At 45.7% G+C, this 18,628-nt stretch overlaps 1 protein-coding gene and 1 pseudogene across 1 annotated transcript in view; both read left to right on the top strand.

Moving 5' to 3' along the window:
* The window catches only part of LOC139247112 (zinc finger protein 432-like), a 521,915-nt pseudogene extending 508,902 nt beyond the window's left edge, over nucleotides 1-13,013 (top strand).
* LOC139247122 (nuclear factor 7, ovary-like) overlaps nucleotides 1-18,628 on the top strand; it is a 640,289-nt gene that overhangs the window by 490,067 nt on the left and 131,594 nt on the right. The window lies entirely within an intron of this gene.

Raw genomic sequence — 18,628 nt, 5'->3', positions numbered from 1 at the left:
CACATGACACAGGAGCTGGAGAAGTCTTCGAAGGGCCTCACCTGCATCAACACGCACAAGGGACTGTTCATCTACAACAGATACCCGTTTGGAATTCGGTCTGCTGCAGCGATCTTCCAGAGAAACATGGAGAGCCTACTCAAGTCGATACCACGCATGGTGGTTTTTCAGAACGACATATTGGTCATGGGTTGGGACACCGTCGAGCACCTACAAAACCTGGATGAGGTCCTCCAGCGATTGGATCGCATAGGGCTGCAGCTGAAGAGGTCGGAATGCGTCTTCATGGCAACAGAAGTGGAGTTTTTGGGGAGAAAGATCGCAACGGACGGCATTCGACCCACAGACGCCAAGACAGAGGCTATCAGGAACGCTCCCAGGCCACAGAACGTCATGGAGCTGCAATCGTTCCTGGGACTCCTCAACTATTTCGGTAACTTCCTACCAGGATTAAGCACCCTCTTAGAGCATAAAGGTGAGAACTGGGTATGGGGAAAAAAACAAGTAATTGCTTTTGAGAAAGCCAGAAACATTTTATGCTCCAACAAGCTGCTTGTATTGTATAACCCGTGTAAAAGAATTGTGCTAGCATGTGCTGCATCAGCGTACGGAGTCGGGTGTGTAATACAACAAGCTAACGTTGCAGGGAAGTGATCCCCCTAGTAGTAAGGACTTCATCTAACTCATTTTTGAATATATTTAGTGAATTGCCCTCAACAACTTTCTGTGGTAGAGAATTCCACAGGTTCACCACTCTCTGGGTGAAGAGGTTTCTCCTCAGCTCGGTCCTAAATGCCTTACCTCTTATCCTTAGACTGTGACCCCTGGTTCTGGACTTCCCCAACATTGGGAACATTCTTCCTGCATCTAACCTATCTAAACCCGTCAGAATTGTAAACGTTCCTCTGAGATCCCCTCTCATTCTTCTGAACTCTAGTGAATACAAGCCCAGTTGATCCAATCTTTCTTAACATGTCAGTCCCACCATCCCAGGAATCAGTCTGGTGAACCTTCGCTGCACTCACTCAATAGCAAGAATGTCGTTCCTCAAATTAGGAGACCGAAACTGTACACAATACTCCAGATGTGGCCTCACCAAGGCCCTGCACAACTGTAGCAACACCTCCCTGCCCCTGTACTCGAATCCCCTCGCTATGAAGGCCTACATCCCATTTTCTTTCTTAACCGCCTGCTGTACCTGCATGCTAACCTTCAATGACTGATGTACCATGACACTCAGGTCTCGTTGCACCTCCCCTTTTCCTAATCTGTCACCATTCAAATAATAGTTTGTCTCTCTGTTTTTACCACCAAAATGGATAACCTCACATTTATCCACATTATACTTCATCTACCATGCATTTGCCCACTCACCTAACCTATCCACGTCACTCTGCAGCCTCATAGCATCCTCCTCGCAGCTCACACTGCCACCCAACTTAGTGTCATCCGCAAATTTGGAGATGCTACATTTAATCCCCTCGTCTAAATTATTAATGTACAATGTAAACAGCTGGGGCACCAGCACAGAACCTTGCAGTACCCCACTAGTCACTGCCTGCCATTCTGAAAAGTACCCATTTACTCCGACTCTTTGCTTCCTGTCTGACAACCAGTTCTCAATCCACGTCAGCACACTACCCACAATCCCATGTGCTTTAACTTTGCACTTTAATCTCTTGTGTGGGACCTTGTCGAAAGCCTTCTCAAAGTCCAAATACACCACTTCAACTGGTTCTCCCTTGTCCACTCTACTGGAAACATCCTCAAAAAATTCCAGAAGATTTGTCAAGCATGATTTCCCTTTCACAAATCCATGTTGATTGGACCTATCATGTCACCTCTTTTCAAATGCGCAGCTATAACATCCTTAATAATTGATTCCATCATTTTACCCACTACTGATGTCAGGCTGACCGGTCTATAATTCACTGTTTTTTCTCTCCCTCCTTTTTTAAAAAGTGGTGTTACATTAGCTACCCTCCACTCCATAGGAACTGATCCAGAGTCTATGGAATGTTGGAAAATGACTGTCAATGCATCCGCTATTTCCAAGGTCACCCCCTTGAGTACTCTGGGATGCAGTCCATCAGGCCCTGGGGATTTATCGGCCTTCAATCCCATCAATTTTCCCAACACAATTTCCCGACTAATAAGGATTTTCATCAGTTCCTCCTTCTCACGAGACCCTCTGATCCATATAAACATACAAAATAGGTGCAGGAGTAGGCCATTCGGCCCTTCTAGTCTGCACCGCCATTCAATGAGTTCATGGCTGAACATGCAACTTCAGTGTCCCATTCCTGCTTTCTCGCCATACCCCTTGATCGCCCTAGTAGTCAGGACTTCACCTAACTCCTTTTTGAATATATTTAGTGAATTGGCCTCAACAACTTTCTGTGGTAGAGAATTCCACAGGTTCACCACTCTCTCGGTGAAGAAGTTTCTCCTTATCTCGGTCCTAAATGGCTTACCCCTTATCCTTAGACTGTGACCCCGATTCTGGACTTCCCCAACATTGGGAACATTCTTCCTGCATCTAACCTGTCTAAACCCATCAGAATATTAAACGTTTCTATGAGATCCCCTCTCATTCTTCTGAACTCCAGTGAATACAAGCCCAGTTTTTCCAGTCTTTCTTGATATGTCAGTCCTGCCGTCCCGGGAATCAGTCTGGTGAACCTTCGCTGCACTCCCTCAATAGTAAGAATGTCCTTCCTCAAGATAGGAGACCGAAACTGTACACAATACTCCAGGTGTGGCCTCACCAAGGCCCTGTACAACTGTAGTAACACCTCCCTGCCCCTGTACTCAAATCCCCTCGCTATGAAGGCCAACATGCCATTTGCTTTCTTAACTGCCTGCTGTACCTGCATGCCAACCTTCAATGACTGATGTACCATGACACCCAGGTCTCGTTGCACCTCCCCTTTTATATCCGGTAGGTTGTTTGTGTCCTCCTGAGTGAATACCGAACCAAAGTACTTGTTCAATTGTTCTGCCATTTCTTTGTTCCCTGTTATGACTTCCCCTGATTCTGACTGCACCACCATTCAATAAGAGCATGGCTGATCATTCCCTCAGTACCTCTTTCCTGCTTTCTCTCCATACTGCTTGATCCCTTCAGCCATAAGAGCTATATCTAACTCCCTCTTGAATATATCCAATGAACTGGCATCAACAACTCACTGCGGGAGGGAATTCCACAGGTTAACAACTCTCTGAGTGAAGAAGTTTCTCCTCATCTCAGTCCTAAATGGCTTACCCCTTATCCTTAGATAAAGTCCCCTGGTTCCTGACTTCCTCGACATCGGGAACATTCTTCCTGCATCTAACCTGTCCAGTCCCGTCAGAATTTTATATGTTTCTATGAGATCCCCTCTCATCCTTCTAAACTCCAGCGAATTAAGGCCCAGTCAATCCAGTCTCTCCTCATATGTCAGTCCTGCCATCCCGGGAATCAGTCTGGTGAACCTTTGCTGCACTCCCTCAATAGCAAGAACGTCCTTCCTCAGATTCAGAGACCAAAACTGAACACAATATTCCAGGTGAGGCCTCACAAAGGCCCTGTACAACTGCAGTAAGACCTCCCTGCTCCGATACTCAAATCCGCTAGCTATGAACGCCCACATACCATTTGTCTTCTTCACCACCTGCTGTACCTGCATGCCAACTTTCAATGACTGATGTAGCATGATATCCAGGTCTCGTTGCACCTCCCCTTTCCTAATCTGCCACCATTCAGATAATATTCTGCCTTCATGTTTTTCCACCAAAGTGGATTAGCTCACATTTATCCACATTATACTGCATTTGCCATGAGTTTGCCCACTCACCTAACCTGTCCAAGTCACCCTGCAGCCTCTTAGCGTCCTCCTCACAGCTCACACCGCCACCCAGGTTAGTGTCATCTGCAAACTTGGAGATATTACACTCAACTCCTTCATCTAAATCATTAATGTATCTTGTAAATAACTGGTGTCCCAGCATTGAGTCCTGCGGCACCCCACTAGTCACTGCCTGCCATTCTGAAAAGGACTCGTTTATCCCAACTCTCTCCTTCTGGTCTGCCAACCAGTTCTCCATCCACATCAGTACATTACCCCCAATACCAGGTGCTTTGATTTTGCGCACCAATCTCTTATGTGGGACCTTGTCAAAAGTCTTTTGAAAGTCCAAATACACCACATCCACTGGTTCTCCCTTGCCCACTCTAGTAGTTACATCCTCAAAAAATTCTAGAAGATTTGTCAAGCATGATTTCCCTTTCATAAATCCACGCTGACTTGAACTGACCCTTTCACTGCTTTCCAAATGCGCTGTTATGTCATCTTTAATAATTAATTCCAAAATTTTTCCTACTACTGATGTCAGGCTAACTGGTCTATAATTACCCGTTTTCTCTCTCCCGCCTTTTTAAAAAAGTGGTGTTACATTAGCAACCCTCCAGCCCATAGGAACTGATCCAGAGTCGATAGACTGTTGGAAAATGATCACCAATGCATCCACTATTTCTAGAGCCACTTCCTTAAGTACTCTGGGATGCAGACTATCATGCCCTCGGGATTTATCGGCCTTCAATCCCATCAATTTCCCTCACACAATTTTCTGTCTAATAAGGATTTCCATCAGCTCCTCCTTCTCACTAGACCCTCGGTCCGCTAGTATTTCCGGAAGGTTATTGGTGTCTCTCTTCATGAAGACAGAACCAAAGTATTTGTTCAACTGGTCCGCCATTTCTTTGTTCCCCATTATAAATTCACCTGAATCTGACTGCAAGGGACCTACGTTTGTCTTCACTAATCTTTTTCTCTTCACATATCTATAGAAGTTTTTATGTTCCCAGCAAGCTTCCTCTCAAACTCTATTTTCCGCCTCCTAATTAAACCCTTTGTCCTCCTCTGCTGAATTATGAAATTCTCCCAGTCCTCAGATTTGCTGCTTTATCTGACCAGTTGATAGGCCTCCTCCTTGGATTGAACATTATACTTAATTTCTCTTGTTAGCCACGGTTGAGCCACCTGCCCCGTTTTATTTTTACTCCAGACAGGGATGTACAATTGATGAAGTTCATCAATGTGATCTTTAAATGTTTGCCATTGCCAAGCCACCATCAACCCTTTAAGTATCATTCGCCAGTCTATTCTAGCCAATTCATGTCTCATACCATCGAAGTTACCTTTCCTTAAGTTCAGGACTCAAGTCTCTGAATTAACTGTGTCACTTTCCATCTTAATAAAGAATTCTACCATGTTATAGTCACTCTTCCCCAAGGGGCCTCGCAAACAAGAATGCTAATTATTCCTTTCTCATTACACATCACCCAGCCTAGGATGGCCAGCCCTCTAGTTAGTTCCTCGGCATATTGGTCTAGAAAACCATCCGTAAAAGACTCCAGGAAATCCGCCTCCACCGCATTACTACCAGGTTGGTTAGCCCAATCAATATGCACATTAAAGTCTCCCATGATAACTGCTGTACCTTTATTGCATGCATCCCTAATTTCTTATTTGGTGCTGTCCCCAACCTCACTACTACTGTTTGGTGGTCTGTAGATAACTCCCACTAGCGTTTTCTGCCCTTTGGTATCCTGTAGCTCCACCCATACTGATTCCACATCATCCAAGCTAATGTCCTTCCTTACTATTGCGTTAATTTCATCTTTAACCAGCAACGCCACCCTACCTCCTTTTCCATTCTGTCTATCCTTCCTGAATGTTGAATACCCCTGAATGTTGAGTTCCCAGCCTTGATCACCCTAGAGCCATGTCTCCGTGATGCCAATTACATCATATCTGTTAACAGCTATCTGTGCATTTAATTTGTCCACCTTATTATGAATACTCCTCGCATTGAGGCACAGAGCCTTCAGGCTTGTCTTTCTAACACACTTTGCCCCTTTAGAATTTTGCTGTAGTGTGGCCCTTTTTGCTTTTTGTCTTGGGTTTCTCTGCCCTCCACTTTTACTTTTCTTCTTTATACTCCTGAATCCTACTCCATTCATCTACACTCACGGATTCCTGGTATTGTTGTTGATGTAAAAAAATTCTAAATTTATGATACTGCTCTCTGAACAGCACTTAAATACAATTGTTGACATTTACAATGGGTTTGCTTCTGCCCCCATTCTACTTCCCTCTTTCTCCCTGCATAGGTTCCCATCCCCCTACCATATTAGTCTAACCCCTCCCCAACAGAACTAACAAACACTCCCCCTAGGACATTGGTTCCGGTCCTTCCCAGGTGCAGATCAATTGTACTGATTCCACCTCCCCCAGAACTGGTTCCAATATTCCAGGAATTTGAATCCCTCTCTTCTGCACCACTCCTCAAGCCACGTATTCCTCTGAGCTATCCTGCGATTCCTACTCTGACCAGCACATGGCATTGGTAGCAATCCTGAGATTACTACCTTTGAGGTCCTACTTTTTAATTTAGCTCCTAGCTCCATAAATTCGTCTTGTAGGACCTCAAACAGAACAAGTTTGGGGTTTGATATGATAGAAGGCAAACTAGATGAGAAGTGATATAAGTTAGATTAAGAAAAAGCACTAAAATGGAACATCAATTAGTCTCCTGTGATCACGGAAGCAATCAAATATTCGAAACACTGTGTTTGAAACACACATAATTTATTCAAGATTTGTACAGGGTGTCAATTTCCAGTACAGGTATAGGGGCTATTAAGATCATCAGAAACGAACAAGAGCTGCCAGAATGAACATGTTTCAGTGTCCAATGCAATCACAGTAAATCCTGTTCTATTCACAAATGCAGCTTTTATCCTCAGTCCATTTAAAACTGAGATGAGGAGGAATTTCTTTTCTCAGAGGGTTGTAAATCTGTGGAATTCTCTGCCCCAGAGAGCAGTGGCGGCTGGTTCATTGAATATATTGAAGGCGGAGATGGACAGATTTTTGAGCGATAAGGGAGTAAAGGGCTCTGGGAAGAGGGCAGGGAAGTGGAGCTGACTCTATGATCAGATCAGCCATGATCTTATTGAATGGGGAGCAGGCCCGGGGGACCGGGTGGCCCACTCCTGCTTATATTTCTCATGGTCTTATGTACCGAGCATGCCCCGCGGGAAAGAATGTGCTGCACCCAGACTACAGGAGCTCAGTGCGCAGGCGCGGGTCCTGGGGGGGGGGGGGGGGAGGGGCTTTGGAGCATGTGCGGTGCGGGTAATGGCGGAGGCCACGCGTTTTAGGTAGTCTCCTCAGAAGTGTCCTTTTCATATGTACAGAGCGGAGTAATAAACCAGCGAGGAGCCGGAGAGGCTTCATAAGCAACCGGTGCACGCCGCAAGATCGAAATAATAACCGGAATATCGGCGGTTGCAGCTTCGGGGCTTTCTCCCGGTCACAGGCCCAGGCTAACGGCGGACATTTTAGTGTAGGAAGTCAGGTTCAACGGTCTGCCATCTATATTCAGTAAGTAGCAAAGCGCATGCGCGGCCATGTTGGTGCAGGAACAATATGAATGATGTCAGTGTCTGGAACTGAACCCAGCCAGAGTCAGTACCTTCAGGGGAGGAGAGGGAGGGGAACCAGTGAGTGCACAACTGAACCCAGCCAGAGTCAGCACCTTCAGAAAAGGGGAACCAGTGAATGTAGAACTGAACCCAGCCAGACTCAGCAACTTCAGGGGAGGGGAACCAGTGAGTGTAGAACTGAACCCAGACAGAGTCAGCACCTTCAGGGGAGGGGAACCAGTGAGTGTCGAACTGAACCCAGCCAGAGTCAGCACCTTCAGAGGAGGGGAACCAGTGAGTGTAGAACTGAACCCAGACAGAATCGGTGGTGAAAACTGGGAGTGGAGGGGAAACTGTCTCGAACATAAGAAATAGGAGCAGGTGTAGGCCATTTGGCCCCTTGAGCCTGCTCCCTATTCAATAAGATCATGGCTGATCCGATCATGGATTAGGTTCCAATTCCCCATCCGCTTCCCATAACCCTTTATTCCCTTATCACTCAAAAATGTGCCTATCTTCACCTTAATTATGTGTAACTCTCCATCTTAATAAAGAATTCTACCATATTATGGTCACTCATCCCCAAGGGGCCTCGCACAACAAGATTGCTATTTAGTCCTCTCTCATTACACATCACCCAGTCTAGGATGGCCAGCCCTCTAGTTGGTTCCTCGACATATTGGTCTAGAAAACCATCCCTAATACACACCAGGAAATCCTCCTCCACCGCATTGCTACCAGTTTGATTAGCGCAATCAATATGTAGATTAAAATCGCCCATAACTGCTGTACCTTTATTGCACGCATCCCTAATTTCTTATTTGATGCTGGCCCCAACCTCACTACTACTGTTTGGTGGTCTGTACATAATTCCCACTAGCGTTTTCTGCCCTTTGGTATTCCATAGCTCCATCCATACTGATTCCACATCATCCAAGCTAATGTCCTTCCTTACTATTGCGTTAATTTCCTCTTTAACCAGCAATGCCACCCCACCTCCTTTTCCATTCTGCCTATCCTTCCTGAATGTTGAATACCCCTGGATGGTGAGTTCCCAGCTTTGGCCACCCTGGAGCCATGTCTCCGTGATACCAATTACATCATATCGGTTAACAGCTATCTATGCAGTTAATTCATCCACCTTATTCCGAATACTCCTCGCATTGAGGCACAGAGCCTTCAGGCTTGTGTTTTTAACACACTTTGCCCCTTTAGCTATTTGCTGTAATTTGGCCCTACACTTTAACCGTCCGATACTTTAATCTATTTTCCCAGTCCACTTTTGCCCAATCTGCCCTCATACCTTTGTAGTCTCCATCATTTAAGCTTAGAACGCTGGTTTGAGATCCAAATTTCTCGCTCTCCATCTGAATTTGAAATTTAACCATGCTATGATCACTCATTCCAAGGGGCTCCTTTATTCGGAGATTGTTTATTAATCCTATCTCATTACACAGGACCAGATCTAAGATAGCCAGCACTTCAGAGGAGAAGAGAGAGAGAGGAAACCAGTTATTGTAGAACTGAACCCAGCCAGAGTCAGCACCATCAGGGGAGGAGAGAGAGGGGAACCAGTGAGTGTAGACCTGAACCCAGCCAGAGTCAGCACCATCAGGGGAGGAGAGAGAGAGGGGAACCGGTGAATGTAAAACTGAACCCAGCCAGAGTCAGCATCTTCAGGGGAGGTGAGGAACCAGTGAGTGTGGAACTGAACCCAGCCAGAGTCAGAACCTTTAGGGGCGGAGAGAGAAAGGAACGTGTGATTGAAGAACTGAACCCAGCCAGAGTCAGCACCATCAGGGGAGGGGAGGGAGGGGAACCAGTGAGTGTAGAACTGAACCCAGCCAGAGTCAGCACCTTCAGGGGAGGGAGAGGGAGGGGAACAAGTGAGTGTAGAACTGAACTTGGCCAGATCCAGCTCATTCAGGAGAGCATAGGGAGGGGAACCAGTGAGTGCAAAACTGAATCCAGCCACAGTCAGCACCTTTAGGGGAGCAGAGGGTGGGGAACATGTGATTGAAGAATTGAACCCAGCTAGTGTCTGCACCATCAAGGAAGCAGAGACTGGGGAACCAGTGAGTGTAGAACTGAACCCAGCCAGAGTCAGCACCATCAGGGAGGGGAGGGAGGGGAACCAGTGAGTGTAGAACTGAACCCAGCCAGAGTTAGCAAAAGAACATAAGAAATAATAGCAGGAGTAGGCCATACGGCCCCTTGTGTCTGCTCCACCATTTAATACGATAATGGTTGAGCCGATCATGGACTCAGGTCCACTTCTCTGTCTGCTCCCCCTAACCCCTTATTCCCTTATCGGTTAAGAAATTGTCTATCTTTGTCTTAAACTTATTCAATGAGCCAGCTTCCACAGCTCTCTGAGGTAGCAAATTGCACAGATTTACAACCCTTTGAGGGAAGACATTCCTCCTCATCTCAGTTTTAAATGGGTGGCCCCTTATTCTAAGATTATGCCCTCTACTTCTAGTCTCCCCTATCAGTGGAAACACCCTCTCTGCATCCACCTTGTCAAGCTCCCTCATAATCTTATACGTTTCGATAAAATCACCTCTCATTCGTCTGAATTCCAATGAGTAGAGGCCCAACCTATTCAACCTTTCCTCATAAGTCAACCCCGTCATCTCCGGAATCAACCTTGTGAACCTTCTCTGATATGCGTCCAAAGCAAGTATCTCCTTTCTTAGATATGGAAACCAAAACTGTACGCAGTATTCTAGGTGTGGCCTCACCAATACCCGTATAACTGTAGCAAGACATCCCTGCTTTTATACAACATTCCATTGGCCTTCCTGTTTAGTTACTGTACCTGCATACTTACCTTTTGTGTTTCATGCAGCAGGACTCCCCAGTCCCGCTGTAATGCAAATTTTTCTCCATTTAAATAATAACATGCTCTTTGAATTTTTTTCTGCCAAACTGCATAACCTCACGCTTTCCAACATTATACTCCATCTGCCAAATTTTTGCCCACTCACTTAGCCTGTCTATGTTGTTTTGCAGGTTTTTTGTGTCCTCCTCGCACATTACATTTCCTCCCATCTTGGCAACATTACACTCGGAAACCTTCATCCAATTCATTAATCCAGATTGTAAATACTTGAGGTCCCAACACTGATTCCTGCAGCACTCCACTAGTTACTGATTGCCAACCCGAGAATTTATCCCGACTCTCTGTTTTCTGTTAATTAACCAATCCTCTATCCATGCGAAAATATTACCCCCAACCCCGTGAACTATTATCTTGTGCGGTAACTTTTTATGTGGCACCTTGTCAAATACCTTCTGGAAGTCCAAATACACCACATCCACTGGTTCCCCTTCATTCACCCTGTTCCTCAAAGCCAGAGTCAGCACTTTTAGGGGAAGAGAGGGAGGGAAACCAGTGAATGTGGAACTGGGCCCAGCCAGAGTCAGCACCTTCAGGGGTGGAGAGGGAGGGGAACCAGTGAGTGTAGAACTGAACCCAGCCAGAATTGGTGGTGAAAACTGGGAGTGGAGGAGAAACAGTCTAGAAATGTGCGATGGGTTTCGATTTCAGCACAGCAGGAGGGACAATGTGTGGGATAGGGATTTACAGCTTTGGAAGAACGAGAGGAAAGAATGTTCCATGGAAACTAGATGTGTCTATTCTGAATTTCTGTCTTGTACTGACAGCGATGAGTTTTGTTATCTCCTTTTACAGAATATTAGAAGGGGAGATTTTCAGACAGGAAACACAAACCAAACATCACGTCAAGATCTGATGGAGTCAATCGATTCATCAGGACCTGAATATCATCGGCCTTTGAAAGTGGAAGGAGAAATGTTTGTCTGTTCTGCCTGTGGGAAAAGATTTCAAACATCAGTGTGACTGGAAAAGCACCGAGACCGACACCCGAGTGAGTGTTCCAGTGCACTGCCTGTGGAAAGAGCTTTAACCAATTAAACAGCCTGAAAAACCATCGCACCATTCACAGCGCGAAGATAGTGTAAACGTGTTGTGTGCGTGGGCGAGGCTTCAACCCATCGTTCAAGCTGGAGAGTCGCAAGGATACCCGCACCATGGAGAAACCGTGGAAATGTGGTGACTGTGGGAAGGTATTCGGATCACCGTCTCAGCTGGAAGTTCATCGACGCAGTCACACTGGGGAGAGGCCGTTCACCTGCTCTGAGTGTGGGAAGGGATTTACTCAGTCATCGAACCTGCTGACACACCAGCGAGTTCACACTGGGGAGAGGCCATTCACCTGCTCAGAGTGTGGGAAGGGATTTACTCAGGCATCCAACCTGCTGACACACCAGCGAGTTCACACTGGGGAGAGGCCATTCACCTGCTCAGAGTGTGGGAAGGGATTCACTGGGTCATCCGAACTTGTAGCTCACCGGCGAGTTCACACCGGGGAGAGTCCGTTCACCTGCTCTGAGTGTGGGAAGGGATTCACTTATTCATCCATCCTGCTGAGACACCAGCGAGTTCACACTGGGGAGAGGCCGTTCACCTGCTCAGAGTGTGGGAAGGGATTCACTGGGTCATCCGAACTTGTAGCTCACTGGCGAGTTCACACCGGAGAGAGTCCGTTCACCTGCTCTGAGTGTGGGAAGGGATTCACTTATTCATCCATCCTGCTGAGACACTAGCGAGTTCACACTGGGGAGAGGCCGTTCACCTGCTCTGAGTGTGGGCAGGGATTCACCCGATCATCCAACCTGCTGATACACCAGCGAGATCACACTGGGGAGAGGCCATTCACCTGCTCAGAGTGTGGGGAGGGATTCACTCGGTCATCCAACCTGCTGATACACCAGCGAGATCACACTGGGGAGAGGCCATTCACCTGCTCAGAGTGTGGGGAGGGATTCACTCGGTCATCCACCCTGCTGATACACCAGCAACTTCACACTGGGGAGAGGCCATTCACCTGCTCAGAGTGTGGGGAGGGATTCACTCGGTCATCCATCCTGCTGACACACCAGCGAGTTCACACTGGGGAGAGGCCGTTCACCTGCTCTGAGTGTGGGAAGCGGTTTACTCGGTCATCTGGCCTGCTGAGACACCAGCGAGTTCGCACTGGGGAGAGGCCGTTCACCTGCTCTGAGTGTGGGAAGGGATTCATTTGTTCTTCCGATCTGCTGAGACACCAGCGAGTTCACACTGGGGAGAGGCCGTTCACCTGCTCTGAGTGTGGGAAGGCATTCACTTGTTCATCCACCCTGCTGAGACACCAGCGAGTTCACAAGTGACTGCAGGAGTTGGAATCTGTTGTTATTGCTGCGGTTAATCACATCCCAACTGAATTATGTTCATTCTGACAGTTGGGGTTTGTTTCTGCTGATGTTAATGAACTGGGCTGGACTTTAATATTCTGGATACATTACTGATTGTGTTCTCGGGGCTGCAGTGTCCATTTAAGAAACGCTGTGTGTTATCGTTCCCCTTAATTCAGCAACTCTCAACAGAAAGTTAGTTTGCAATAAAATTATGAACTTTTACTTTAATCCTAAATTGATCTTTGGTACAAAATCTACAATAGTGTGTGAAAGTTTCTACTGAATAAAATGTCCAATTAGAAAGAGCTTACTGACAATTCTTACTGACTTGCACATTACACACAGTGGCCCCTCCATTATCCACCAGAAAGAAGGGGAATGGGAATTGGTGGGGAATCCGTGTCCCCAAATGTTGCCCCTCCCATCTGGTGCAGCAATCCCCTCGGCACGGGAATAGAGACAAGTCCAGACCAAAACTGTGCGCAGTACTCCAGGTGTGGTCTTACCAATGCCCTGTACAGGTGTAGCAGGACTTCCCTACTTTCATACTCCATCCCCCTTGCAATAAAGGCCAGCATTCTATTTGTCTTCCTGATTACTTGCTGTATTTGCATGCTAACTTTTTGAGTTTCATGTAGAAGAACTTCCAGATCCCTCTGTACTACAGCATTTTGCAATAGTCCCCATTTAAATAATTTTTTTTCTTTTTCCTACCAAAGGGGATAACCTGACATTTTACCACATTATGGTCCATCTGCCAGATTTTTGCTCGTTATAGAAACATAGAAAATAGGTGCAGGAGTAGGCTATTTGGCCCTTCGAGCCTGCACCACCATTCAATGCTTTCTCCCCATACCCCTTGATTCCTTTAGTTGTAAGAGCCACATCTAACTCCTTTTGAATATAACGAACTGGCCTGAACAACTTTCTGTGGTAGAGAATTCCACAGGTTCATAATTCTCTGAGTGAAGAAGTTTCTCCTCATCTCAGTCTTAATTGGCTTACCCCTTATCCTTAGACTGTGACCCCTGGTTCTGGACTTTCCCAACATCCGGAACATTCTTCCTGCATCTAACCCGTCCAATCCCGTCAGAATTTTCTGTTTCTATGAGATCCACTCTTATTCTTCTAAATTCCAGTGAATATAAGCCTAGTCGATCCAGTCTTTCTTCATATGTCAGTCCTGCCATCCCAGGAATCAGTCTCGTGAACCTTCGCTGCACTCCATAGCAAGAATGTCCATCCTCAGAATAGGAGACTAAAACTGTACACAATATTCAAGGTGTGGCCTCACCAAGGCCCTGTACAACTGCAGTAAGACTTCCCTGCTATACGCAAATCCTCTCGCTATGAAGGCCAACATGCCATTTGCTTTCTTCACTGCCTGCTGTACCTGCATGCCAACTTTTAATGACTGATGTACCATGACACTCAGATCTTGATGCACCTCCCCTTTTCCTAATCTGTCACCATTCAGATAATATTCTGCCTTCATGTTTTTGCCACCAAAGTGGATAACCTCACATTTATCTACATCATACTGCATCTGCCATGCATTTGCCCACTCATGGAACCTGTCCAAGCCACCCTGCAGCCTCTTAGAATCCTCCTCACAGCTCACACTGCCACCCAGCTTAGTGTCATCTGCAAACGTGGAGAGATTACATTCAATTCCTTCGTCTAAATCATTAATGTATATTGTAAATAGCTGAGGCCCCAGCACTGAACCTTGCGGTAACCCACTAGTCACTACCTGCCATTCTGAAAAGGACCCATTTATCCCTACTCTTTGCTTCCTGTCTGCCAACCAGTTCTCTATCCACGTCAATACATTACCCCCAATACCATGTGCTTTAATTTTGCACACTAATCTCTTTTGTGGGATCTTGTCAAAAGCCTTTTGAAAGTCCAAATACACCACATCCACTGGCTCTCCCTTGTCCACTCTACTTGTTACATTCTCAAAAAATTCGAGAAGATTTGTCAAGCATGATTTCCCTTTCATAAATCCATGCTGACTTGGACCGATCCTGTCACTGCTTTCCAAATGCGCTGCTGTTACATCTTTAATAATTGATTCCAACATTTTCCCCACTACTGATGTCAGGCTAACCAGTCTCTAATTCCGTTTTCTCCCTCACTTTTAAAAAAAGTGGTATTACACTCGCTACCCTTAAATCCATAGGAACTGATCCAAAGTCGATAGAATGATGGAAAATGACCACCAATGCATCCACTATTTCTAGGACCATTTCCTTAAGTGCTCTGGGATGCAGTCTATCAGGCCCTGGGGATTTATCGGCCTTCAATCCCATAAATTTCCATAACACAATTTCCTGACTAATCAGGATTTCCTTCAGTTCCCCCTTCTCGCTAGACCTTTGGTCCCCTAATATTTCTGAAAGGTTATTTGTATCTTCCTTAGTGAAGACAGAACCAAAGTATTTGTTCAATTGGCCTGCCATTTCTTTGTCCCCCATTATAAATTTACCTGATTCTGACTGCAAGCGACCTACGCTTGTTTTCACTAATCTTTTTCTCTTCACATATCTATAGAAGCTTTTGCAGTCAGTTTTTATGTTTCCTGCAAGCTTCCTCTCATACTCTATTTTTTCTCTCAGATGTTGCCTGACCTGCTGAGATTTCCAGCAGTTTGTTATTATTTTAGATTTCAGCATCTGCAGTATTTTGCTTTTGTATTAAAAAAGAAAGACTTGCATTGATATAGCGCCTTTCATGTCCACCAAACGTCTCAAACGCTTTACAGCCAATGAAGTACTTTTGAGTGTAGTCATTGTTGTAATGTGGGAAACACGGCAGCCAATTTGAACACAGCAATCTCCCACAAACAGCAATGTGATAAATGACCAGATACCCTGTCCATGTTATATTGGAAGATCGAGGTATGTTATGGCAGGTCAGGGCCATAAAAGGAGCAGTGTGCTGCCCAGGGAGCAGCGTGGAGGCATGCAGCTTCAGGGAGCAGCATGAGCTGCAAAGGCAGCAAAGAGTGATGTCATCAAGGTCCAGGTTGATGATTGGAATGTGGGTCGGTGCAGCAGGAGCAGCGAGGTCGGGGCGAAGGAGCAGCGAGGGACGTGATTGGGGCCCAGGAGAGGTGTGAGTTCGGGGCCACAGGCCCAGGGGCAGCACGGGCCAGCCCACACTGCGATATGGGTGCGCACTAGGTCCATGCGGCAGAGCTGGTCTCCAGTCCTGGTTAATCCTCGCCACTGGACCAAGACCTAGCTCTGTCAAGCCTATGTGGTGGCCTCTGTGCAATGGCCACCACACGTTAAAAAAATCCATGCACAGGCATCTTCCTCCCTTCAGGATGTAGTTCAGGACCTGGATTATTAGATCCTTTATTGAAACATCCTTTTTTGGCGTGGAAGCAAGTCATCCTCGTTTTGAGGGATTGCCTATGATGATGATTTTCCCCTCCTTATTAAACCCTTTGTCCTCCTCTGCTGAATTCTAAATTTCTCCTAGTCCTCAGGTGTGCTGCTTTTTCTGGCTAATTTATATGGCTCTTCTTTGGATTTAACATTATCCCTAATTTCCCTTGTTAGCCACGGTTGAGCCACCTTTCCCATTTTATTTTTACGCCAGACAAGGATGTACAATTGTTGAAGTTCATCCATGTGATCTTTAAATGTCTGCCATTGCCTATCCACCATCAACCCTTTAATTATCATTAGCTAGTCTATCCTGGACAAGTCATGTCTCATACCATCGAAGGTACCTTTCTTTAAGTTCAGGACCCTAGTCTTTGAATTAACTGTGTCACTCTCCACCTTAATGAAGAATTCTGCCATATTAATGTCACTCTTCCCCAAGGGGCCTCGCACAACAAGATTGCTAATTAATCCTCTCTCATTACACAACACCCAGTCGAGGATGGCCAGCTCTCGAGTTGGTTCCTTGGCATATTGGTCGAGAAAACCATCCCTTATACACTCCAGGCAATGCTCCTCCACTGTATTGCTACCAGTTTGGTTAGCCCAATCTAAATGTAGATTAAAGTTACCCATGATAACTGCTTTACCTTTATTGCACGCATCCCTAATTTCCTGTTTGATGCCATACCCAACCTCCCCACTACTGTTTGATGGTCTGTACACAAGTCCTACTAGCGTTTTCTGCCATTTGATGTTCTGCAGCTCCACCCATACAGATTCCACATCATCCAAGCTAATGTCCTTCTTACTATTGTGTTAATCTCCTCTTTAACCAGCAACACTACCCCACCTCCTTTTCCTTTCTGTCTATCCTTCCTGAATATTAAATACCCCTGGATGTTGAGTTACCAGCCTTAGTCACCCTGGAGCCATGTCTCCGGAATCCCAATTACATCATATCCATTAACAGCTATCTGCGCCTTATTATGAATGCTCCTCACATTGAGACACAATCTTCAGGCTTGTTTTTTTAACACTCTTTGTGCTTTTAGAATTATGTTGTAATGTGGCCCTTTTTGATTTTTGCCTTTGATTTCTCTGCTCTCCACTTTTCCTTATCACCTTTCTACCTTTTGCTTCTGCCCCCATTTTACTTCCCTTTGTCTCCCTACATAGATTCCCATCCTCCTGCTGTATTAGTTTAAACCCTCCCCAACAGCACTAGCAAACACTCCCTCTCGGACATCAGTTCTGGTCCTGCCCAGGTGCAGACCGGTTGTATTGGTCCCACCTCGCCCAGAACCGGTTCCAATGTCCCAGGAATTTAAATCCCTCCCTCTTGCACCATTCCTCAAGAAACGTATTCATCTTAACTATCCTGCTATTTCTACTCTGACTAGCACATGGCACTGGTAACAATCCTGAGATTACTACCTTTGAGGTCCAATTTTTTAATTTAACTCCTCGCTCCCTAAATTTAGCTTGTTGGACCTCATCCCATTTTTTACCGATATCGTTGGTACCTCATTATCCTATCCATATCCCTTTCTAGATTATTTGCATCTTCCTCACAACTTGGTTTCCCACCTATCTTTGTATCATCAGCAAATTTGACTGTGTTACACTTGGTCCCTTCATCCAAGTCATTAATATAAATTGTAAATAGTTGAGGTCCCAGCACTGATCCCTGCAGCACCTCACTAGTTACAGTTTGCCAACCAGAAAACGACCCATTTATACCGACTCTCTGTTTTCTGTTACTTAGCCAATCCTCTATCCATTCTGATATATTACCCCCAATCCCGTGAGCTCTTAGCTTGTGCAGTAACCTTTTGTGTGGCACCTTATCGAATGCTTTCTGGAAATGCAAATATACAACTTCAACTGGTATTCCTTTATGCACTCTGCTCATTACATCGCCAAGCAACTCCGGCAAATTTATTAACCATGATTTCCCTTTCATAAAACCATGCTGACTCTGCTTGACTGCAACATGATTTTCTAAATGTCCTGCTACTAATTCCTTCATGATGGATTCCAGTATTTTCCCAATGACCAATGGTAGGCTAACTGGTCTATGGTTTCCTGCTCTCTGCCTCCCTCCTTACTTGAATAGGGGTGTTACATTTTCAGTTTTCCAGTCTGCTGGGACCTCTCCAGATCTCAGGTAATTTTGGTAGATTACAACCAGTGCATCCACAATCTCTGCAGCCACTTCTTTTAAGACCTTAGGATGCATGCCATCAGGTCCAGGGGATTTGTCCACCTTTAGTCCCATTTGTTTGCTGAGTACTTTATCTCTAGTGATAGTGGCTGTTTTAAGTCCCCCCTCATCCCACCCTCACCACCGCAATAGCTCCTTGATTATGGGATATTTTTAGTGTCCTCTACCGTGAAGAACAATACAAAATATTTGTTCAAAATCTCTGCCATTTCCGTGTTTCCCATTATTAATTCTTCAGTCTCATCCTCTAAGGGACCAACGTTTACTTTA

Source organism: Pristiophorus japonicus, unplaced genomic scaffold, assembly GCF_044704955.1.
Source record: "Pristiophorus japonicus isolate sPriJap1 unplaced genomic scaffold, sPriJap1.hap1 HAP1_SCAFFOLD_258, whole genome shotgun sequence".
Classification (NCBI taxonomy): Eukaryota; Metazoa; Chordata; class Chondrichthyes; family Pristiophoridae; genus Pristiophorus; species Pristiophorus japonicus.
This window is presented reverse-complemented; position numbering and strand designations above follow the sequence as displayed.